Source organism: Balearica regulorum, chromosome 11, assembly GCF_011004875.1.
Source record: "Balearica regulorum gibbericeps isolate bBalReg1 chromosome 11, bBalReg1.pri, whole genome shotgun sequence".
Lineage (NCBI taxonomy): Eukaryota > Metazoa > Chordata > Aves > Gruiformes > Gruidae > Balearica > Balearica regulorum.
In genome coordinates this window covers 14,201,621-14,228,273 of record NC_046194.1, presented here as the reverse complement: position 1 = coordinate 14,228,273, position 26,653 = coordinate 14,201,621, and the positions used below count along the sequence as shown (strand labels likewise).

Sequence of the window (26,653 nt, the reverse complement as noted above, 5' to 3'; positions counted from 1 at the left end):
ATGTGAGGCAAATTAATAAGCTATGAACAAACAAAAGACAGCTGTGAATAACTTAAACTGCCACTGTCTTTGTCCTTCCATTAAGGAAGGGAAAAAAGACATTAGGGAAAATCTCAATAATAAAATTTAACAATTAATAAAATAAAACTGCACTTTATTATTCATGAAAATAAAACAAAAACACAAAGCAAAAAACCCCTAAAATCAGATTGTCCTGGCTAAGTAAAACAGTAAAAGATTCATGCATGTATGTGTATACACACACACATATGTATAAATTAATTTTCAAATTAATTCGGAGCCTTTTGTTGCTAGATAAATGCTGCTTTTACACACAGAAAACAATTGGGAATACTTTGGTATAATTAGGGATATAATTTAAATATTAATTTTCTTCATGATCATATTAATTATACATTTTAAACAAGAAACATAACCGTTGCTTTTAAGAATTATGCCCTAAAAGTTTTGTAAAACATGACTTTTCAATGATGAGCTAAAGCTTTTCTTTTCTACTTTTTTGCTGCAGGAAAAAAATTGTCTAATTTTCCTGACTTGTATTCTCCTTGTATGGAATATCTATCGCCTAAAGGAGGGCCACTCACCACCTTTTTTCAGCCCACCATCCATGAGCTCCAAGCTCAAAAAGGGCTACATGCTTCTAACAAAGACATTATGCCATATTAGTTGTTTATATCCAATGACTACATACTTTTGCTTGCGCTCATCTGTCTGCTTAGGTCTTCACTAACCAGCCAATAAAAGAACCCACTCAAATCTTGACACCATAGAGCTATTTAACACTCATCTCATGCTTGCAGTTACTGGGCTATTCCCAAATCAGTATCTCCTTCCTAAATCACGTGGTCTCATAATCATCTGTTGGATCAGGCCTCATCCCAGACAACCAGGACAAGAAGAAATGTACTGTACATCTGTTCCCTGTTTACTCTGAGGGTGAAGATATGTTCTGAATTCCCATCTTGTCTGGCTAGAAGCAGAGACTTACAACAAGATTTCATGCAAACCACAGTTATCACCCAACCATGAAGCTACGAGGTAGTCTGGACTGGGTTTCTCTCACCGTCTTCTGCTTAAGTTATTACAGTGCTGCAAATAAATAATCTCTTGGACTTGTCTGTCCCATGTCCCAGCTGAGTGCCATAACTACCAGCCTTATAAGCACAGTTTTTCATTCTGAATCTTTCATTCTCATCTGTGGTCCAGTGAATGCTTAATTAAACACACATTCAACAGCAAATTACACTGGCAATCAGACTCAGTTTGAAACCACTGGGAGCTTTGTAAGTCTGTTATTGGGACTCAGATCAGAATAACTTTGAAAAGTCCATTTGTTTTCTCTTGCATACTCTTGTATCCTTTCTTTACCGGGAATATCTCTAGAAAAAATATGCAAATCAATCTTGCCACTGGCAATTACTAATGTTGATAACTATAAAATCATAAGCTTTGTCCATCAGGATCAAACACTCAAGCATGCTCATGTGCAAGATGTTGATGCAGAGGAACATGTGTATAAACTACTCGTTAATAGTAAAGAAAAATGAGAGATTATTTTTAGCTTTTATTTAATAGTTAAGTCTGCAATAACCATTCCCATACAATAAATTATCTTTAATGTGCAGAATATTAGCAGAATGTCTCATTATGCTCCACACCTTTATTCTTTTAAAGGAGGAAGCACATCTGAATTTCTCAAGATTACATTTCAAATGAGAGATATCTTATGCAAGTGAGTTAGATCTTGACAAATGAGGCCAAGGTATTAATTACTGCAGTGCTTTCCCTATCGTGGGAGAAATCTTACATCATAGCATCAAACTTATTATCCAGCAATATATGAATAAACTTAGGTAAGAGTATGCGCATGTTAATTAAAATAATTATCTAATTTTTTACTTAAACTTTGATATTATTTAATATACTATGAAAACATTTCCTAGTTGAAGTATGACTACTATAATAAGCTATCCATGGATGCTAGTGGGAAAAACTTTATTTACTATCAACCTCTCCTGCAAGCTTGGATTTTTCAACTACTCAGACTGCACATTTCATGAAAATTTGGAACGACATTCTGGTTCAGAGAAGTCAACAGGAGGCATGGTATTGATCGTAACAAGGCCAGGATTTTACTTCCTGTACATCAGGGAGGAGACAATTTAAGATGCTTTTTGCAGGGATTGATGAAACATTCAAAAAATCAATATTTGAAGATCATTCCATCAGTCTGTGAACCTGCCGCAAATTATTTATCTGCTTATCTTTGCTCAATATGTTTAATAGCTACTTGAATGTCAGATAATACATCTTGCAAATTGTTATATCCTTTCTTCTCTTATCAGTGGCACATTAGGCTACCCTCTCAGTCTCCACTAAATAATTTCTTTTGAAACTGTGAGAAGGGAGCAAGGGAAGAGTATGTCAAACAACCAATGAAGTGTTTTGCAAATGTAGAGCCTGTGCGCAGTTCTTCTCAAGAGGAGGATTCCCCCATCTTAACTGGGAGCATTTCTACATGTTTGTCAGAAATAGAAGTGACAAGAAATGTTGGTTTAATTAGTTCAATACAGTTAAATCTTAGCAAAAAAACTCCATGATCCCTAGCACTTTGGTCAACAGAGGAATTTACAATCAAGCACAGACATCTATGAAGACTTCAATTTCAGTTCAGTAATTTCCCATACTCACAGATACTGCAGGCTGTGCAATTCCCAACAGTATTTAGACCTTGATCTCATTTCAGTAAGGCATGATATTTTGTGTAAATGTTATAGGACAACTCTATGGACTTCAGAAAAGTTAATTTTATCCTCCAATTTAAAAAGAAAAAAACCCACTCTCTTCTTACAGCAGCTGACACCAGCAGGACTAATCAACCTGGTAATTTTCTAATCTGCACTAATGACAACGGTGATTAGCTGCAGGCCAGCTGGGTCACTAAATAGTTGATTTATGTCATATTTAAAATGAGAGCTCAGAAAACAAAGGGCTTATACTTATCTCCAGTCTCCAAAATTAAAGGTTAAATGTGACCTTTGAATTTGGGGGGTAGGAAGTGTCTTTTTTTTTTTGCTTGTTCTTTACCTAGAGTTCTTAAGGTTCTTCATATTCATTAACAATACCCTATGGAAGTCCAGTTCCACTGAAAAGATAAGCTTTGTAAATTAAAGAATAAGGAAAACAGAGAAACATTTTACTCCTTCACTGAATCTCCTGTTTTATTCTCTTCCTACTGAAATAGAAGTATTTCAGCTAATCGCCACGTAGTGGATATGTTCCTTCACTTATCTTGTTCAATAAAGAGAATCCCAAGTTAATTGATTTCATATTTTCATGACACTGAACTAAAATTAATAGAAAGCACTGCAACTTTAAACTGCTAAAAAACCCTCTTCCAGTTAGGCAATTGTAATTATTACTTCAATTTTGCAATAAGGTGAAAATCCTTATTCTATATCTTGCACAGACTTTTAAAATGTTCATTGGGATAGTCCAATAGTCACAAATTGTTTATTTTACCTTATTGTTTTGGAAGCTTATGGCACTAAACCAAACTTATATAAAAGATCAATGACTTACTAAACTTTTTAAAGGAAAATAAATGGAAAAACAATGACATTCATCTTCACCTCCTGAATGATCCAAGGAAATGAGACTTCATCTGGTTACTTTAGAGACAGAAACTAATATGGAAACTTATTTTAATTAACAGTAGCCTCTCTCTTTCAAGAATAGGGAAAAAATAGGGAAAAATTTCTGGAGAACTGCAAATATTAAGCTCAAGTGACACAATCACGAAGGTGTTTGGTTTACATATTTTGAAGTTCCATTGGATTGAAGGTAAATCCCTTTTTTCAGTATTTTTTACACACAGTTGTAGAAAAATCTGTGGTAGCTTCTTGGGAGAAGTGACAACAGTATCAGAGATAATCCAAACTACATGACCTTTTTCAAGTTTCCCCCTGCTGAAATGAATTAACACACACATTTTCCCCAGTGTTCCACGTGCTAATAAAATACAGAAAGTCAGCACCTCTCTCTCTCAATGAAATTAAACCCATCTATAACTCTCCTTCTTCATCTGTCTAGTCAGAAGAGGATTGCTGTTAATTCAAAATAGACAACAACCTCCATGAAGAAAGATGAGACACTAAGTTGAAGTAGTTTTTTGCATTTTTCAAGATGCGCGCTCATGTTTTTGTTTTGTACCAATAAATTTGGCTGCTACAGTATATTCTTTCATTAATGCACAGTTATTAAATGATGTGCAGGGAAAACAGAATGATGGCTTTTGCATACGGAAAGATGTACTCTAGTGCTTTAGTATGTATAACAGAAGGAAGACAGATTATATCTCTGCTATAACTGTAGCAGTAAGAGAACCACCTGACTAAATTATCTGCCTAATTTTGCATGTCCAAAGTTAGACAACCACATTTCTGCTAAGGAATTTGCAGACCAGTTCTGCGAAGTCCATGATCATTTGCCAGCCTGAAAAGATATAAAAAGCCAAATGGCCTATTTAGATGTTTCAGGGCAAATGCAAGCTTAGGTTCTGTGCTGAGTAAGATCATTGCATCCTCGTCTATGCTTAGTCCTCAATCTTTACTGTAGCTATTTCATTCCTCTGAAACTAGGCCACCTATTTGTTTGCATAAGATTTAGGTTAGGAACAGAAATATTGTCATACTAGACTGAGGCAAGGCCTACCTACTTCATCATCTCCACCAGCATCCAACACTAGAGAAAAAAAGGGAAGCGACCAGACATGAAACAATCATCTTCTTCCATTTATCCATCTACAAAAGCCTCTAAAGGTTGAAGCTGGAGGTTTAATTTTGCTTCTATGTTCTTCTTAGCATTAGGTTTATGCTGAATGCTCCTATTTTTCATCTAGATTTTTGCATCTTTCTATTTTTTTGCCCTTGACAGCTTCTAATACCAGAGTTCAATTGTGTGGTTAAAGAGAAACATGTTTTATTTTTCCAGTTTTAAGATAAATTTTTTTCCCCATGTGAACTTTCATTATTTTTGTTGTCTTGAGCACCCAAGGCAAAAAAGTTTGAAAACAGCAGTACAGACCTGTAATAAAAAGCATTTATGATACTGAATCAGAATGACTTGTCGAATTCACAAAAATATTTTGATAATTAATTATCAATATATGTATTCACAGCTACAGTATGCTGAAAAGCCCAGTCCCACTTCACTGAATTCACTGAACTTAAATGTATACTTCTATGAAATGCTTTGAAGATTACATATGATAAAAGTTAAATATAAATTAGCAGTATTGAAACCTTTTTTTAAAGGAAAAAAGAATTCCTTACATTAAATTGATTCTTGTTATTAAAATAAGTAACAGTGCTAACAAGTTAATACCTACCTTCTGGAAATAGTTGATGTTACCAACCTACTATTAGAAAAGATGAGGTGTGGGACCTCAATAAATATTCCTTTTACTTCAGATAAAATCCCAGTAGCATAGTTGTAGACGCACTCTTCCTAACATTGCTAAAATTAAAGATTGTTAATGGTATTCCAGTCCTCTCCAAAAAATTGAGACTCAAGGGTCGTATAATCACATAAAAAGAAAATAGCCTTCCATCTGCCTCTGTGGACGAGTAGGAGGCCGAAAAAACTGGATCAATTAAGAAGAATAAAGAAAAACATCTACCAACATAACTGAGGCACTGGCACTACTATCAAGAAGATAATCCAATATTATCTTCTGACTGTCTTCAAAGAAGATGCTCTTGTCTGCAGATATTTTAAAATAACTAAGTGCACTATCAAACCATAAAACCATTTAAAGGAGAATGCTGAATAAGCCATTTGGGATTAGAATAAGATACTCCGGGATTCTGTGGCAGTCACAAAGCATTTTAAATTATGCTCATAATATTTTTTTCCTCAGGAAGGTTGTACTATGTACCTTAATGGAGTGGAAATTTGTATACCTAGTATAGAAGTCTGATGAACTGAACAGTACTCAAACATTTTTTCCCTACCTAAAAGTAACTTTGTCTTTAAAAAGAGCTACAACACACTACATGCAGGTTCATCTACCGATGAACATGTATTCTTACGGAAATTTATCTTAAATATGTATCATAATAGTTGGCATGGCAGGACATGATGTGTCATGAGTTTTGTAAGTTATTTCCAAGAATATGAAACTTCCCCAAGGTATCAGAATGTATTATAGTATTCTTCATTGAGAAGAATCTTTGATGAGACCCTTTGAAAATTACTTTTCCTGTAAATAAGACACAATTTCATTGAGAGTACATCTCCAAAACTACCCCAGTGTGATTGAAACTATTATTCTGTGAGTTCTGATATAACAAAAACAGATAGGAAAAACTTTAAGACAGGAAACAAACCACAAAACTCCTCTCAACATAGTTTGTAATGCTCTTGGGTGCTTGCTAGTGTAACGTACACAGACCCTCTTCAGGTCAAGTGAAGGGGTAAGATGTTCATGCTGACCTTGGCTCTTCAAAAGTTAATTTCACTGCTGCTCAGTCAAACTTTACAGCCAAGACAAAATATGTCACAGTGTTTAAGAGCTATTAAAAATATATATCTCCACTTACTACTCCACAGAATCTTACAGTAATTCAGGTTGGAAGGTACCTCAGGAGATCATCTAGCCAATCCCCTCCTGCTTCATGCCTAATTCAGGTGATGTAGTTTAGGACTTTGTTCAGTTCTGTGTTAAGGACTATTTTGGAATATTTTAATCCAGACTGAGACAGGGAAAAATTTTCCTGTGTCAGTCAGTTATGGACCCTGTTAGTGTGTCTACAGAGTTATCTAAAATTTATCAAACTCAAACAATTATAATTTTAATTAAAATTTTGTTTCTGCAACCATGGCTCTTAGATGTCTCTTCTTTAGTTATACAAATAATATTTTGGATATGAGAGATGTAGAAGAGCAACATCCTAAGAACAATTCTTTTTCTTTAATGAAAGAGCACATACTACTTAATTGTATGATAAGACAATGCAGAAGTTAGAAAAGAGGATGGATACAGAAACTATGGGAAAACCTTTGATCAATAAAAATCAATCCCCTAGCTGATGATGAACCACCCAACCAGCTATTGTAGTGTTTTAGCTTTTGAGTGAACTTTTAGATCGGTTCTATCAAACTGACTATGTTTTGATTCACACGCAAAGAAATCTTTGAGCCCATGGATAAAGCTAAACTAAAAGACATATTCCAGAAGCCTAAGTAGCATGCTTATCACTAATTGCTGTTCAGGCCACAAGACCAGTCTAGTTTCAATGCTGAAAACTTTCAGATTACAACATTAGACATAGAATATGATTAAAATAACAACCTAGCAAAGCCTATTTTATTCCTCTGACAATTAAAAAACTTCTAATTTAGAATCTGCATTTATCTGTGCCCAAATAATGCCTATTTGGTCTTGTGATAACCTTATTCTTTAGTTTACGTAGCTTTATCTGTTATTTACCCCTGATATATTTGTGGAAAACAGTCATATGCCCTCTATATTTATATTTTATATCTAAATTTTTGCAACATCTTTAAAGTTAACTAATAATCACCAGTTAGTACTTATGAAATCTTCTGAACTTGAAAAGGCATATATAAATGTTCAAGACTATTTGTTAGCAACAGCCATTATCATAAGTTCCTTAACATTTGTCTCCTGAAGCAAATCACAGAGCGGAAATCTTAAGAAATTGTGTTCTCATTTACATTTCTGACTAAACTGAAGAACAAATATATCCAGCTTGGACTGTGCAAAATGTAGTTGGAGGCTATACTATCAGTAACTTTTGCAATTAAGTGTAATCATTTTGGAATTGATGTTAGTGCTTTGCCTTGGAGTGATGGACAAAGAGTAAACAGCCTGTTTTAAAAAAACAGATACAGATATAAGTGAAGAGGAAATAAAAAAAAGTAGTTCCTCAAGCAATTTTGCAGGAAACTCAGTCACCATGAGCAGGCCTATCTTCATCTTCTCTTTGACCATATTTTCTCTTCACTACTGTCACACTGCTCTGTTCCAAACAGCTGAATGTCTGATGAAGGGGTTAACACACGTACTTTCAAAAGCACTTAATCATATATGTATATATTTATTTACATCTGCCACCATCCTAATGAAGTGTAATAGAAAATACCAGCGATAAATAATAATCTCAAACAAGAAAGCAGAGTGCTCTTGTTATGGTTTTCAAGTGACGTTTTCCATACTGCTTATTAACCTGTCAAAAGCAGAAAGTTTTTTAATAAAGTAAAATAATTTCTCATTCATGACAGTAATTATGTCAAAAGAAATATTTATATTATTTGAAGTCTTGATTGATTTTGTTCTAAGAGGACCACCTATTAACATATTTATTCTGGAAAATTATACCACCACCCACAATGACAATGACCTTGTGGGGAAAAAAGTGAAGCTCAAAGTACTTTCTCTCTTCTATATATAACATACATTATCACAACAGAAGTTAAATATAATTTCCTTAATGGAAAAAGGATGTCCTTAATTGCTTTATATAAAAATCAATTTAAATAGCAGAAGATGGAAAATGTCAAACCCTTAAAAACTTACTAATTATATTTCCAAATATGATTTACCATTTACAGTTCTGTTATTGACAGATTTAGAAGACAGAGATAATTTCATGAGTCCAGGAAGAACACTAGTTACTTGTGTCTCAAAACATATAAATGGTATATAATAGCATTATATTTTAAGAGATACCACAGTACAGTCTATCTAAACCAAGGCATTTGTCCAAGTTCTAGAAAACTTTTCCTACTTGCAAAGGTACTCCAGAGCTAGGTGAAGTACCAGATTTGGGTAGCGAGCTCCTCATAGATTTTTAAGACCAGGTGACAGTATAAAATTATCTGGTTTGATTATGTACTTTCGCGGGTTATAATACATACGTGCATATTTTGAAAAATAAACACACATCACTATTAGTGTTGACATATTCACAGAGGATGACTTGTGACTTTGAAATCCTGGCATTTAACCTATCACAGAAATACTAAGCAGCTCTGGTAGTATAGCTTTAATTCACTATCATTTTAGTAGTCTCCAGATTCAAATAAATATATGTTTTCTGTAAATATCACTGGAACGGTAATGGCCTTACTAGCTTCTGTGTTGCCAGTAATTTCAAAGCTCTCTTTCAATGGGAAAATACATAGTCCTGCCTATTTATATTAAAATGGCTTGTTGTTTTCCTGTATTTTTTCTAACAGCCTCAATACCAACAACATTCTCCTTAAAAGAAAGAAACATAAAACCACTTTACAACACAGCAATCAGCAACATTAAACTCACAGACAAAATATACTGCTTTGATCAGCAAACGTAGAGACATGAGGCGTGAGATCAAAGTTGCATTTAGATGAATTTAGACCAAATTATCTGTAAGGTTAAGACCCGTCGGACCATCTTGAGTTCCTGGCAAGAACTGAAATAGGTCTTCTAAGTAGGCCTTTTCCTATGTAAAAGTACATATGTGGCATTAGGAGCTCAAATAATGTGTATATTGGAGCTGGCATGGCCAAAACAGATCTTAACACTGAAGAACAGGTTTTCTCCATTGTACAGCTCTTCTCTAGCTGCCAAGAATTCCTTCCATTATTAAAACCCCCAAAACCCACCCCACACATTGTCCCCATGCATTCTCTATGCTTGAAAAACTCAGTCTATGGTCACTATCTGTGTATCATCATATGTCTTTTCCATTCTACAAGGAAATTCAAAGAAATTAAGAACACAGCACATCTGATAGTAAAATAAAGGTATATTCTACAAGGCACAGTGGGAACCTCACCCTGCTCTTGGTCACAGCGATGAGGAACTTCATTTACCTGAACTGGTTCTTGAAATAACTGATTCTGATTCCTAGTGATTCCAACTGATTCCTAGTAAAACTAACACTGAGCATGCACCCTAAGAGGTTTTTTTTTCATACTCGGGTGTCTCCCCTTCTTCCTTCAACTCCAACTGGATTTGGCCTCTTCTGAAGCATGCTGAGGATGCCTATTTACCACTGCATGTGATTTTGCAGGACTCTCTCTCCCTAAGCTTGGTTGATGCCTGCCCACTTTTGCTCTCAGTGTCACACGCCCAGTGTTAGCAGTGCTCTCCTGTTGAATCTACTCCAGAGCCAGTGAGTAAATAGTATAATTCAGTCAAAGATGGAGGAAGAAGAGCAACATCAAGTTTCAATTAGAAAATTCAGTGATAGCTGACTTTTCTCTCACCTAAGCTTACCATTTGCGCAGTCCTGCTGACTAAAAACATTTCTTCTGCCTTATACTGGGGGAGATGAGGCTTACAATATATTTCATGAGAATGACTAAGCGAGGAGGCTAAAATCAGTCATAAATCTTGTCTGGAACAAGAACGAGAGCAGACCCAGGGTACTAAGGCTGAAATATTATTCTTTTAACTTGATTGGTTTTGTGCTCTAAAAGCTTTTGGGTGAGGGCTGTTATACTCTTGCTTTAGTAGATGCTCTTCTATAACAGAGACATGCCATTACACTCTATGTTCCCTACAGCCATTTTATATAGTGATTCAGTTCCAACACAAAAATACTTCCTCTCCTCCCTATTGACTATGCTCTTTCCAGCTGTTGATGGAAAAGACTGTCCACCTAGTGATACCCCAAAGGTTGCAAGGCACTTCATAACACCGTCAGTCATCCTGTCACACACTGCTATTAGAAAACCTCCTTTCACTTCTGCCATAATTGCTTTCCACTTCGCTTCATGCCACAATGAGTCTTCCTCAAGTCATTCTGGTTAAATCCAGTTCCACAACTGAAGTAACTAATGTCTACACACTCTGTAATCAAAGAAGTCTCTCTTTTATTTTCACCTTCACATAACATCTCTAATCAGACATTATCTTTCGTATGGACTGGAACCAAAAATGTCAGAAAAAGGTATCAGAACCACAGCACAGGAAAACATGTGTCCATGTTTTTAAAAATTAGTCCATTCTCAGAAAGCTTTCTGTTCCCTGCCATATATGGACTGATTTAAATACAGAAGCATGGGGTTTAATGTGAACTCTGGTTATTATTTTAATCTATTTAACTTTAAGCATCAGGGGATTCCTCTCAGATGAGATTCAGGGAAATCCGGTTTGCCTCTCATTCAATAACCAAGTTGAGCTCATGTCAGGCTTCTGCCTGGGACTTTCTAGAGGAAGGTGAAGATATTGACTCAACCCTGACTTGACAAGAAATGTACCTTCTTCAAATAATGTATCTGCCTGTATCTCCATTTTATCATCCTTTTGAGCCTTTCCCATTAGCCATTGTTTTGGTTGGAACTTAGTCAAGAAACGCCCCCTATGAAATTAATAAATTTTAATGAAAAGCAACAGAAGGGTAGTAAGTCATGGCCCTTTTCTCATATACTTGAATGAAAAATGTCATGCTATACCTTGAAATGTCAGACTTATTTTTCAAGATAGAACGTTTCTCTTGCAGAAAGCTGTAATAACTACACCTGTTTTTCAGGCTATTCTTTTTCTGGCTTGCTAAAAATGAAGATGAAATTTCATGTGCCTACTTAAAATAAACATCTATAACCTGCAATATAAAAAGTTCATGTTTGTTTAGAATTGCAAAATGGAATATTTGGACTGTGTGAAGCTTACACAAACTTATGCTTAATGACCATTATTGCCAGACAGTAGTATTTGAAAATAAATAAAATTATAGGTAGAAATATACAACAAAATAATGCTAAAAATTTTTTCTACCAAACCAAAGCAAATTAAAACCTGATATATTAAATAAAATGAAAACAGCAGAGCTGACATTTGTGAAGAAAATCTATCAGTTTGGAGAATGAGAGCTAGTTACTGATGTTTTTCAAGCAAAGCAGCATGTCACATTGTCAAGAAATATCAGAAGCAGTTAAAAATCAAAGCAATTCATACTAAATAATATTTTTATTTACTTTGATGGAAACAGATTAGTGATTAGTTTGCAAAATGAGCCTAAGCAGGGAAACAGCTTAAACCAGGAACTATTCCTGTTTTCCCGTTTTAAATATTTTTCCACGTAAGCAGAAAGAGAAAAAAACATTCAAGTACATTGCATCTACAGAGTAACAGATAGCAAAAATTTACTGTCGCTTCTAACACAAGTACTAAAGTGTATTGGATGAAGTTTTATTGCAACAGGCTCTCCATAAAAAGGAGGAATTTCTTTACAGAATGTTACACTTAGAAACTTTTCAGGATATTTTAGATGCAAAATATTTTTGTGAGTTCAAGGAGCAGTTGAACCTGTTTATAGAAATATCTGTCCAGGGTTATTAGTGCAGAACCGTTACCTCTGACTTGGGAAGCGCCTAGGCAGCAAATCACTGGAGATACTCTGCAGAGTGTGCTGAAAGACTGTTTGTCCCGTGCTTACACTCTTCCTTTGGCATTTGTTTTTGGTAACTATTGGAGATAAGACGCTGGGATAGCCGTACCTTTGGTAACTGTTGGTGTTATGTTTTTATGAGAAAGAAAATGCACTACATTCCTGAACTTCTAAAGGCAATCCCTACTACCAATACCAACTCACGGCCATGCTCAGACACAGAGCAGTAGCAGGCAATCAGAATTCTCTCTGCTTTCCACCTTGCACACCAGAGAGCCTCAAGACAGTAAACACAGGAACATGGAGACTCTCTCTACCACATGGCCTTTCCAGAAATAGAAAGACATAGCCTTGACTATCTATGAGTAGGAAGAATAAGAGAAAGCAAAGGAAGTGCCAATAAGGTAGTGTTCAAGATTGCCAGTGTAACAAAGAAATCTTTTGAGCAGGGCCCAAATCTAAACAACCTTTACTATTGGAAATCCTTTGGCAATCCATGGACATTCTCCTCATTTAGTGGTTAGTCCACGCACTGATCAAGGAATGATGAACAGATGATTAAACTATGTGTTATATGATGCAAATATGCAATCTACCTTTGCTAAAGGCGTTGTTTCCTTTCAGCACAGTTGTTCTTATTTATTTGCTGCTTAACTATAGAAAGTTCAGTTAAGGCAAGATATGCAATAAATCCATCTCCTTAACAAGCTCCCATACAGCAGGAGTCTTTGCAGGCTCTGTTTATATGGACAGCAGCATTTTTAGTTAATCGCAAACTAGCGTTACCAATCTTCTATGGAGAAATCCAAAGCACAGAAAACTGAAGGCATATTGTTTGTGAAAACCTCCATATGCTGAGAGCAACTTATTTCTTAGAGCAAGTGGCAAAACAGTTGGACCATTTTTCTTAAAGATGTGACAGCCAAATGCTGAGACAGAACAAAGACAGTGATTTAAAAAAATGACACAGTGAGTGGGGATGAATATGGTCTATCATTATGAACTAGATTCACACTGTGAATTCACAGGTGACAGACCAGATTCTTTGTAGTTTAAAATATTTTGCAAATATTCATGCCAATTTATGTTCTTTTCATATTACTGATGTTATTACAGTTGCAGTATTGTAGCTAAGTGTTAAAATTAAAATATGCCTTTTTCTCTTTATGGCAATTAGACCACGCTTTCACTGTTTGGACATGTGTAGAATCAGGAAAAATCTTCTTTTTCTTCTTCCTCCTCCTCCTCCTGCACCTTTCCACCCCAGAGTTTCAAACTCAAGATTTGTACTTTATAAAAGAAAATTACAATCTCCACTTACATAAGCAGGCAGAATCTCAGTTAGCTTCTCCTATGATATTTAGAATGTATAATTGCAGTCAGTATAATCACTGGCTTCTTGTATCAGAGTTTAGAGGCACTTCTAGGTTCAGAGGGTTAGTGACCCTAAAGAAAAATACTGACCTCAGCTCTGCCTCAGTTAATACTTCCTTCCCAAATTAATTGCAATTTTCTTGTTGGTCAAAATTAAATTTTATATAAAATTGTTATACATTAAAATAATGACGAAATTAAGAAGTTTTTATGCTGAAATAGCAAAATGCAAAAAAGTCAGGTCAGGTTCTCAAAACTGAAAGCCACAGATCAACAACATGTCTTGATTCCTTATCTCAAATTCAAATATATTACCTTGCAGCAAAATAAATGCAATACAAGTATTAATTGACCATAATTACTGCCATGGAAACAGCACTTTTTGTCTTTAAAGCACTTTGCAAACATTAACTAGTCGCCAAAATTACTGGGGAGACAGGAAACCACTGTATCTCAGAAGATCTGAGTCAAAGCAGCCCGATGACCAAAAAAGCAGTTAAATTCTTAATAGTAACTATAGAAAATACAGAATTACTTCGCTTTAAAATACAGTAAAGTGAACTTCATTACACAGGTAATGTACATGACAGGTTGTGTCAGTCTCGTTAACTTGTATCTTAAATATATATGTCAACATTTGGGACAAGTCCTAAGTATTGGAATAACACTAAAATATATTGATTTATATTTTAATTTCTGGAGTAATTAAACTTCTAAAGGACTGTTTCATACTGGTATCAAACACAAATATTCTATTACCTCTTAGACTATCTATATTTCTGGAATGCATCTTATAATAGCATCACAGTAGAATTTTGCTTTCTCAGTGTCACAAACACAAATAGTATAGGAACAAGATGGAAATATATTCACTTCAGAGCACAAGAATTGTGCTACAAGAGAAAAGTTTTAGTTCCGCTTTGTCTCTAACACAATAGTTGTTAGGGGAAAATCCAAAGATGCAGGAGCAACGTGGTCCTTCATTTTGGATCACATCTCAGCTGACAAACTTCAACTTTAGGGACATCTGCAACTGGAGATTGTACTTGGACTACCTTATTTTATAGTTTCTGAATGATCTATCCTCGAATAATCTAATCTCTTGCTTTGAATTTATTTATAATTTTGGCTTCTAAGACTTCCCACGGCAATGATTTCCATATGCAAATTAAGTGCTATGTGAAGAAGTATCTCCTGTCTGATAATTTTGGAGGCATCCAATTAAGTTACTGTATGTGACAACTCTGTTCCTTATTCACTTTCCCTACAGAATTCATTGAAGCCTGCTGCATCTCCCTGTTGCATCTTTAATGTAGCTCTGGCTTGAAGCATAGTCAGAGATACCACTTCACAGGAGTACAGAAGACACAATTTTAAGTCCTAGATCATTCGTAATATAATTCCAGTAATGTTTACCATTGTCTTGGGAGTCTTTTCAGTCTTTCCCAGCAGAGCAGACTACATTACTTGCTCAAAGAAGAGGGAGCTGATTTGCATAATGCCATGCATTAATATGAAAAGTTTTGCAGTTCATTGGAAAGTTACTATTATCATAAAAGCTAGTTGGGTTTTTTTTTGTTTTGCTTTGGTCTGGTTATGGGGTTTTTTGTGTTGCTACTGGACTATTAGGCAGATATCAGCTTTGGTGGTCAGTTTTTCCTTCCTGTGCATGCAACTGAGATGTACTTCTCCTCTCACTCATCTGACATGGCTTAGCCCCAGCCAGCAGCTGAGTGCCACGCTGCTGCTCACTCACTCCTTCCCCGGCGGGATGGGGAGGAGAACGGAAAAACAACGGCAAAGCCTCGAGGGTTGGGATAAGGGCAGTTTACTGGGACAGCAAGGGAGAGGGAAACAATTAACAACAGTGCTGATAACAGATAGTAACGATGAGTGATAACAGAGAACGATTTACTGATCAGACAACCTGACTCAGCCACTCCCGGAGCCATGCCACATCTGTCCCTTCCCGACTAGCCCCTTTTTATGATGAGCATGACATCACACGGTATGGAATAGCCCCCGGCCAGCTTGGGTCACCTGTCCTGGCTCCTTGTGAAACTCTATCCTTGCCAGAACCAGGACAATCATCCCACTCTGTTTCTCCCAACCAAAATCGTAGAACATTTTTATAGACAATAATTTTATGAAACTTCCACTTTCTAACACAAAGGAAAAAATGAAACAACCCTGAAACTTTTTGGTTCATAAGTCTATCTTTATGCAGCAGTGATGAGAAAGAATAAACCAACAAAAAATTACTGCTTTTCCATCAGTGGAAGAAATGAGGTTTTAGTTCCTTTCCCATTTAATCTATACCTTTAGTTTTATAGAGCCATGTGAAATTTGTCTAGTTTAAGAACACTAATTTTGGGGTCGGACTGGGCAGGAGATTCAGCTCTTTTTGGGAGAAGGGTCAGGAAAGCGTAATATGAACTTGTGAATTCAATTCTAGTTTCCAGAAAGCCACTTCTCTGTGGACAAGAAGTTGGTGATATGGAACCCAAAACTTCCATTTCCAAATTAAAATTAAAATTTGTTAGCAGGGAGGAAACCACAACATCAGAAATTTCAAGCAAATTAAGAAAATGACAGGAAAAGTCACACATTAGACAAATCAATGTAGGATTACAGGGGAAAAAAAATTATTCAGCATAATTATACCAGGAAAACATAAAATTTTATGACTAATTTTGCCTATGAAATTCACAGTGCTGTGGAAGTCTGAGAGAAAAGATATCATGGTTTACCTGCTCTATTGGGTTATTTCTTTTCTTTTTTTACTCTTTTCTGCTTTCACAAAAGACATGAAACTAATTTACTTTAAAACATTTATTTGATCTTATAGTGTTATATAAAGAGGTATATTGGTAACTCTGAAGGAAACCTCACACTAAGAAGTTATTTTTTCCTTTATTCTTAGATTCATATGAACTAAGAAGATGATCATAAAGTGAAACCACTTTCTGTTTACTGACTCACAGATGCTAACACTTTTCAGCATTCTTCACAGGTCAGGCATGACGATAAATCATAAAAAGTTGCTTGAGAAACTAATTCCCACATCTACTAGCAAAAATATTGAAAAGCTGAACATGAAAAGGCAAATGGAGAGATTTTACATTAATCAAACAATTAATTTCCTCGTGGATGTGATTAAGCTCATAAAAATGTGTTTGCCAGCAACCCAACAGCACATAAAGCATTGTTCTGAGAGGCATTTTCTTCTGACAGCATGACTAACTGGTGACAGTGGTTTTACTTTTAGTTGTCAGTGGTCTGGTAAAGAACTTCTGATCTTTTAAATTAAATGTTTGGAGGCCAGTAACATTTACAACTGGCTTAATTAAATGTTACATTTGCATGTTGAGATCAAATTTGGCTTTAAAATGATACTCTGTTCCTAGACACAGGTATACTGGGCACCACAAGCAGTGTTTGTTAATAATGTGCTGATGCAGATAAACTCAAAAGGAGCAGCAGGAAAGTTAAAGCAAATTAAGTATTTGTCAGCTATAACAACTATGGCTGAATCTGATCTCCACAGTAGTGCGAAGTGAATGCACTACAGCTAAGCAAGGAGCCAAGTCCTCTTCCTTCTACTGAAGTAGATAGTTCTGTCTCCTGTTTGCTTTTAGTAATATTATTATACAAAATAGCAAAATTAAACACTGCACTTCTGTCCTTACCCATCAAACAAGTGTTTTCTCTAACAGAACCTCTAATAAGAATTGCATGTTAAACTTCAATTCCACTTCCCATGTATTTAACAGTACTCCAAAAGAATGGAAGAATACAAAACCAGCTACTTTCTGGAAAAAATATGAAAGTTTAAATAAGTTGAACTGCTAAAGTTAGAGAAGTTCCCACTGAAAAAAGCCAAAGCCCTCTTAACATCTTGCAGCAGGGATGACAGACTGGACGACCTGCTAAGCACCTTCTTTTTTCTCATTCCCTGATGTACAGAGGAACCAAGAACTTTCATACCAAGAACTCCTATGAAAACTCCCATCTTTGAACTAAGTTAGTATCATTACACAGTTGCTGTGTGTCTGTCTGTACAATATAGGCAAAGTAGATCCATTAATTTGCTTTCTTTTGAGTATTAGAAAATAATTAACTCATTGAAAAGGTCTTTGTTTAAGAATCTGTAAGGGTGGTTATCTAGTGTTTTCCTTGGCCATGCTACAAAAACTCATTCAATTACAATTCTGGTCCCTAATGGTTTGCCTCTTATCAGAGTCATGCCAGGAATTTGCGTGTGTTCAAAAGTCTCTTTGTATCTCTATTTACACTGTCTCTCAAGGCCCTAATTTAGACATTTTGTTTTGCCTTTTTTAATAAATGTTGTGCTCAGAAATGCTGGGGTAGATGAATAACCAGATTTCACTCAGATGCTTGTTCTCAATTATGTGATTCAAAGTGCAGTACATGAGAACCACATCCACTCAGAAGCAAACTCATGTCTGCAAGTGTTCCTCTAAAGCAGGCCTTTAAAATCTACCCCAGAAATTTCCGTGGTCCTCCCCAACTAGGGCCTCCCTACCAACCACAACACTATTCAGATTTGCATTTTGAGTCCCTCATATTATCTTTTCTTCAACTTTATATCTTACTGTTGACCCTCAGAGATTTATGCCATTGAAAAAAAATGAAAAATATTTACGTATGGTAAGATTCATGTATGGATCTTTGTCCCATATCATTGCAACCAATTACACTCTACATAAGATCCTGAAAGCTGCAGTGGCAATCACCACAACTGGTTTCAACTGCTCTTCTTGGACTAGGAAGAATTCCTGGACGAAAAGAACCAGATCTTGTCTCAGAGAGCATTGAGACCAGCAAGTAAGTAACAACAAAATGAAACCAACTCCAACCTTGACATCCTCTTCTCTGGCTTAAGTCCTATCACTTATCACTGTCCTTGATTTGTACCTCCTTAGGACATACTAGACAATAGCTGGCTGATCTTTGCAATAATTTTGCAGGGTGTAAATCCAGAGAAAAGCTATATTTTTACTGCTCATTTGCTCATCAAGAACATTTCCTTGGAGACCTTAAAGATAATACCTTAACAAGTAATTCTCTATAAATGGCTTTCATTCCTTAATGCCTTACATCACAACTGCCCAGTCCTGTCTCCCAGCAATGAGTTTCATCAAAGACAGATTTGGGAGGAAAAGCAGAGTATACAGAGTCTGCTGTTGTGCATATGAATTCTGAAATGTAAAAGAGAAATCAGGGACAGAGTACTAATTAATCATGGACACTTTCAGTTAAGTTAAAGAAAATATGTAATTACTTTTATGCAGAAAACATACACTTTTAGAGTTTTATACAAATGTTTATAAGGACATGTTGCAATTAGCTAAAACATATCAACTCAGCCTGCAACTCCAGATTTGTAAATACAGTTTTGCAAAGTGAGCTGCATTTGCTGGTTACTCAGACAGCCTGAACCCATTGTGACCCAATTTATAGCACTAGTCTCAACATCTAGAAGTACGATCATTCATGCTGACAAAGTGGCAATGCAGAAGCATGCTTGCATATATATGTATATAGATATATTTTTACAACTGTAAATTAAACCAAACAATTTTTTCTCTTCAGGACTGAATTTACGCTATTCCTAATACATAGAAATTTATAGAAAGTGATATAAAGTAATGAAAACACATATTAGCTTTGGTATGCTAGTTATGTAGTAATTTTAGTTATCAGAAGGTTTACTTTGCATGTAACCTTAAAATGTTAATCCTGAATCTCAAAACCATTCTCAGATTTATAATCCATCTGCAAATACACTGTGCTTTTCAATTTAAAAAAGCTTCTAATTCTTGGAGTTGGAGCAGATTTCCTCAGTAAGGCTACTAATTAATGCAAAATTATTGCTGAGAGCGAGATTTGGAGCTACATAAAAGCAGAGCTAACTTTGAAGGAGTTTGTTGGGTGTTCTACAGAACTGTGCCTTGTCCCTGGAACAGGAAGTTGCATTGCTGAAAGATGCCAAGAGTTTGTAAATTCATTTGAGGGTGCCAATTTTTCCTATAGATGTTTGTGTCTTTTATCTTATACCCATATTGAGATCCTCCAACAAGCCTGCACATTAGCCATTTGCCAGTGTAAATAGATCTAATTGCAGAAGTAGGGTGGTAATCAGAAGCTTATAGCATCCTGAAATTAGGAAGCTGAAAGCACAGTCATAAAGCTGTATGGTCCTCCAAAGAACTAGTAGAATTCTTGAATATTTTTGTCCTTTTACCCACTATCACACAGATCAATCTATTCCTCCCTCAATTTCAAATTTTGAAAATTTGCAAATGGGTACCTTTTGTGATTAAATCAGTCTTTTATCCAAAGTCTCATAATATTGCTGTCTTTTCCACTTGACAACACAACTGATCGATAAGTTCTCTTCCCTTTAAAGCCAGGATGTTGTCATCACAGAAGGCTGTAGTTTAAGACAACAGATGCAACTTCAGTACAGTGACTTAAAGGAACAAAATTAAGCAGGTAACTACATGCTCACAAGATTAAGTCCTAATCATTTTTACCCTAGGGGGCCAAAAATCCATTAGAAATTTGGTATTGATATAACTTTCTTTATGTGTGTATATTTAAATCTAATTTTTTCTCTGCATGAATAATTTTACTGCACATTCATATCCTTGGAAATAGTGTTTACTTCTGTAAACATCTTGAACTACAGCTGCATATCGTCATTAAGGAACAGTCTTAAGAAAAATTGTATATGTTAATCTTATTATAAACTCTTTCAACCAAAAAGCATTTTGTACTAGGCCTATGCAACTTTTCTTAAATTCAGTATGCTGTTCACACTATTTCCTGTAGAATTATCTTCATTTCTCCTCCTCAGGTTTCATAGAGCTCTTTCTGAACATTAATCATAGATGTTGTCCCTAATTAACTGACCCTGTACCCCAGTAGATCCACCCATAGAGAAGCAGCTGCATAAGCAAATAGTTCCACACTTGGTAATGAATATATTAAGTAGCTTTGCCTTGTCTGAAGCACAGCAGGTTCTAATACGGTATTTGCCATTCATTGCTCCTTTTCACCACTTCTAAAAATTACGTCTGATGTAGTTGCATGGAATTTTCAATCGAATTTTCCTTTTCCATCAGAGTACTTATAGGTTCTCAACTGGAAGTGCAGGAGTAATCCAGTTGAACCATACTAGTTGCCGTCTGAAAGTTAAGAGCATGTAGAAGGATCTTGCTGAACGAGGATAGCTGAGTACTCCCACTGAGAAGGAATACAGCTTCTGGAATAAACCCTGAGGCTGGCAGTGGAAGCCAGCTGGAAGGCTGTGTTTGCTGTTTGTATCAGAAAGACCTGCTCTCCAGAATACCCATGCTGCTGAGCTTATTCAGAAAAACATTCCCAGCAGCCCTTACCCATCTAACCTGGTCCTCACCAGTGACTCAGTCGGAATAACAGGAACATGAAGAAAGGAGAATGAAAGTTGTAGGGATAAAATCCTGTCCCCTTGGAAATGACTTGTTGCATTCTCAGTGACTTCCATGGGGACAGAGGTAGTTGTTTGGTTTTTTTTTTCCTTCTTCTTTGTGATTAGCAGAACATAACCAACATTGTAAACCTGCAATAAAAAACATAACTTGATATCACACTATTTTGCACATTTTAGGAAGACCCTCTATCCCACTGTCTCTAGCAGCTATGCAAAGGAGTGCTTAAACAGGCACCTAACTGAAGACACCTTTATAAAGCATATTTAGGTAGAGTTCTACAATCCTAAACTGCTGGCCATTCCCTTGACTGGTTTAATCCACCACTTGATTACCTGGCCTTTAGGAATTATTTTTTTAAGTCTTTTTCACTATGCAAGTTCCTTTATTTTTCTTGAAAGAGCAGCTGAAATTCTTTTCCAATAGTGTAGTCTTTAAAGCTGGTACTTAAAAATACCTGCAGTTTTTAAGGGGCTTGCAACAGTCACAAGTGTAGTCACTACTTTGAGTATTGTCAATTTGTAATTTGGTGGAGACATAAAAGATGCTTATTTTTGAAACAACGGTGTGGCTGTTGGAAGTATGGGCTTCTCCGTATAATAAAAAGGACCAAGTCAAGAAATCAATACATGATTCATACTAATAAAAATCTATTTAATATAATAATACTGAATTGCTATCAGAGCATAACATGGTTATATGATGTGAAATACTAAAGGTGATAAATATAATCTATATTTGCTTGTTTACAAGAAACTCTCTTGCTTATTTATAATTACTGTTGTTTGAACAAAGAACAATCAGAAACCAGTGGGCAGCTGTTATGTTATCAAATCATACAAACCTACCAGTGAAACTTCTAAAAATGAAGTTAACGGATTTCAAATGTTGCTTAGCATATGCATATTTTTGCTTCCCTACAAAACAATTATTTTAAATTCAGGCATCTTCCAGTAAGACTAGAAATTTTGTAGTCACTTATGATTACATACTGAGTCTACATATTTTTGTAGCAATCCAGAGATGCAAGCATAAACAGTTTTTGACTCATGCACAGAAATGGGATGTTTCATGGTAATGAAAAATGAACAGTAGGAGATTGTACTGGCAGTCCTCCCAATGGAAATCATTGACATGATGGCATGGCCCACCTGGTATCTAGCCTGAACAGATTGTGGAAGGACATCGAAAGAAAGGAAAGGGGCAAAGAGTACAGACAAGAAACTACCAGAGACATTCATACAAGACCATAACCATGCACTACTTAAAAAACCCATCCAAACAAAATAATAATAAATAAAAACCCTAATACCTTAAAAAGTGTCAGAAAGGCCTATGCTCCAGTAAAATCTCTTCAGAGCCAGAATATAACATTAACCTCATATAAGCATATATATGTATTTTTAACAACTGTGTTACATAAACAGCTATTTAAAATATGCCGATTTTGCTCTAACTCAATTTTTAAAATCTTGCAAGCACTAAGATCCTCTAAAATATATTGCACTAGGTTAGGGAAGAGCAGTTGACCAGTACTTTTTTCTCCTTAGCTTTATAGGACTCAGCATAGACAAGAAAGAATGTGCATAATTGCAAACTACTTAAATATTCCACACAGATCTATTTTAAGCACTCATATTTCAATCAATGGTTCAGCAGTATAAACACACTCCATTCAAACAGATTTGCATATTGGTGTCAGTAGTTTGAATCAAACCAATTAGACCATGTAGTTATCTATGGAAAACATATGGCAGACTGATAAAAACCCACTTCTATGTTTAAAATCTACAGTATTTCATTTGCATAGCAAAAAGCTACTGAAGGAGGATGTTATTCTTCAAGGACTAGACAAACTGATACAAGGGGAACTCCTTGGGCTGGATCCTCAGCTGGTATAACACACGCTGAATACACTGGTGAATTGAAATGGAACTACTAACTCTAAAAGCAAACATGTGCTCATATAGACACTGAATCAAGCACTGATTTCTCTTTGTTCTCAGTTACTTATCCGTAAGATGGGGCTATCCCATCTTCTCAACCATTCTTATTTCAATTAGAGCTCAGAAACAGCATTGTCTATTACTTTGTGTTAAAAAAAAAAAATTTACAAGAGGGATACCATCTTGTTTGAGCTATTGCCCTAACATGAATAATGACAATGGTACCTCAACCTTTTTATTGCTAAGTTTTCCCTTTCAAGATGGCCTAAAAGCTTTTCTTATCTCATGTTTATATTTAGCAATAAATCATATTTTCATTGCATCCCTACCTCATTGGGGTGCAAATTAAACTGTAAAGCAGTTGCTCAGGAAAGAAATAAAGAAGGACAGATAAACGAATTTCAGCGGGAAAGACAACACTGCTTCTAAACATCATCTTTTACTGTTGCTGCTTCCAATATTAAAAAGGAAAAAAAACCAAAATCAACCCCTTTGAGCAGTCAGTGATTTAGTTATACAAATATCTGGTCTGCACAACATGACTAATCATCTCATCAGTGCCATGTTCAGATGTCCAGACCTATATGTTATTCTGGCAATATCCGTATGCTAAACATTTAAGCCCTTCTTAATAATGTGTTCATGGCTCCTAGACTGCTCTTTTACTGAATGAAGCACCCACATGATTTGTTGGGTGACATCATTTACAAACAATGACATTGCTGTCTGGAATGAATATCAATTAAAAAAAAAAAAGAATGAATCCACTATCATCTATTTGAAATTCAGGCTTAGCACTGCATAAAGTTACAATATATGCTAATTCCTTCCCCCTCCTACACATTCTTCAGCAAGTAAGTCACATTCTTCAGCAAGTAAGTCAATTCACTGCAGATAAATTGTTCCACAGCTACTGAATCATGAAACACCAGGGGAAATGACCGTGGGTCAGGACAACACAGCAAAATTGTTTTTATTTTCATACCCACCTCCCCCCCATATATATATGTACATATTAAAAAAAAGGAAGATCCTGGTATCAAAAGCATCCACATCTAGACAGTAGTTAGAGTTCAAGGAGAAAACAAAATGTTGTCTTTTTCTCACTGGTATTCTGATAGCAAATGCTGAAGCAAGGAACTCTGCTAAATGTTGTCCTGTCTGTGAACCCTGAAATAGCTTCAGTCCCTCATGAAGATTTTACTAAGTTTCTATGAATTGCATTCAATAGCAAGGTTAGTAATAAATATAAGTTTTGGAAGTATTAAAACATTTCAGTTACATAAAAAACCTACCACCTGAATGCTGAAGTTGATTAAGAATCACACAAATCTCTGCTGATACCCCAGAGAAGAATGTCGCCTTCTGCATATTCAAATCAAATAGTTTCCCAGACCAGGTGATTTCCTTTATCATAGAATCATAGAATCATTTGATATCTGCAATATGCCACATATTTATGACATAGAGGCAAGATGTAACTCTGCTACCACTCTGTGAGTCAATAAAGTGGATTGACTGTAGTCACAGGGTGGAGCGTGATGGATGCACTCGACTCCTTAAACAAACTAGCAGTAGTTTGGTACAGGCCCCAAAGGAGGAAAGGCCTGAGCCAAAACTGGGCCAAGAACTTCTCTAGTTCCAATCTGATCTCTGAAAACCCACAAAGGAGCAGACTGACACAGTGAGCATCGATGTGTCTGAGCTCGGAACACCAACCATGCAATTAACACATGAATAGCGGGTGGCTTTTCCAAGACTTATTTATCCAGGATCAAAGAACATTGTGGGTATAAGAAGTCTCATGAATCATACCTTTCCAATGCATGTAATTTTACTACAAGCCAACCACTTTATTCCATAAATATGACTGCCTAAGGGAGCCTTCTTTGAGCTCTCCCTGCTAAGCCGCCTGGCTTCATGGCAGTGATCTCCCCTTGAGCTGGGACACCTCTGAAGGGTGCTCCTTGAGGCAGAGAGATGTTTCACCAATGGCAGCTCTTTGGTAAGCAACTGATATCATCCATAACCTTGTGTCTTGGTAACTTTGATTTATGTCTAGGTAGCTTTGATTTTTGTCTAGGTAGCTTTGACTCTGCCTTGGTAGTTTTGAATCATTGTTCAAATGATTGTGCAGTACAGTAATAGAGTGAACCTTGCCATAGAACTTTGTTACGTCACACTTTTACAACATGCATTAAAACTGCTTTTGCTAATACCTTTGACAGTGGTTCTTTAAGTGATCTAAATCACCCATTCTCGACACTCTCATCCTATTACTTGTTCCTTGGGAAAAGAGACCAACACCCACCTGGCTACAACCTCTTTTCAGGTAGTTGTAGAGAGTGATAAGGTCTCCCCTCAGCCTGCTTTTCTCCAGGTTAAACAACCCCAGTTTCCTCAGCCACTCCTTGTAAGACTTGTTCCCTAGACCCTGCATTAGCTTTATTGCCCTTCTCTGGACACACTCCAGCATCTCAATGTCTTTCTTGTAGTGAGGGGCCCAAAACCAAACACAATACTCAAGGTGTGGCCTCATCCGTGCTGAGTACAGGGGGACAATCATTTCCCTTGTCCTGCTGGTCACACTATTTCTGATACAAGCCAGGATGCTGTTGGCCTTCTTGGCCACCTGGGCACACTGATGGCTCATGTTCAGCTGGCTGTCAGCCAACACCTTCAGGTCCTTTTCCGCTGGGCAGCTTTCCAGCCACTCTTCCCCAAGCCTGTAGCGTTGCCTGGGGTTGTTGTGACCCAAGTGCAGGACCCGGTACTTAGCCTTGTTGAACCTCATACAGTTGGCCTCGAGCCATCGTTCCTGTCTCTCCAGATCCCTCTGCAGAGCCTTTCTACCCTCAAGCAGACCAACCGTGGCAGGGGACTTTGAACTAGATGATCGTTAAGGTCCCTTCCAACCCAAATCATTCTATGATTCTGTGATAATATTCCCACCCAACTCGGTATCATCTGTAAACTTACTAGAGGACGCACTTGATCCTCTCATCCAGATCATTGATAAAGATATTAACCAGACCTGGCCCCAGTACTGAGTCCTGGGGAACACCACTTGTGACTGGCCACCAACTGGATTTAACTCCATTCACCACAACTCTTTGGGTCTAGCCATCTGGCCAGTTTTCTACCCAGAGAAGCATATGCCCATCCAAGCCATGGGCAGCCAGTTTCTCCAGGAGAATCCTGTGGAAAACAGTGTCAAAGGCTTTACTAAAGTCTAAGTAGACAACATCCACAGCCTTTCCCTCATCCACTAAGTGGGTCACCTTGTCATAGAAGGAGATCAGGTCAGACAAGCAGGCCCTGCCTTTCATAAACCCATGCTGGCTGGGCCTGATCACCTGGTTGTCTTGTACGTGCTGTGTGATAGCACTCAGGATGATCTGCTCCATGACCT

General features: G+C 36.5%; 1 long non-coding RNA gene across 3 annotated transcripts in view; it reads right to left on the bottom strand.

Moving 5' to 3' along the window:
- The window catches only part of LOC142603364 (uncharacterized), a 118,395-nt gene extending 97,225 nt beyond the window's left edge, over nt 1-21,170 (bottom strand). For 2 of the 3 annotated variants that reach the window (XR_012837284.1, XR_012837286.1), the window contains exon 1: nt 20,956-21,170. This is a non-coding gene — a long non-coding RNA (uncharacterized LOC142603364). Of the gene's footprint in view, nt 1-20,133; nt 20,296-20,955 lie in introns of all 3 variants that reach the window. The other variant, XR_012837285.1, reaches the window with a different exon arrangement.
- Nucleotides 21,171-26,653: the final 5,483 nt, after the last annotated feature.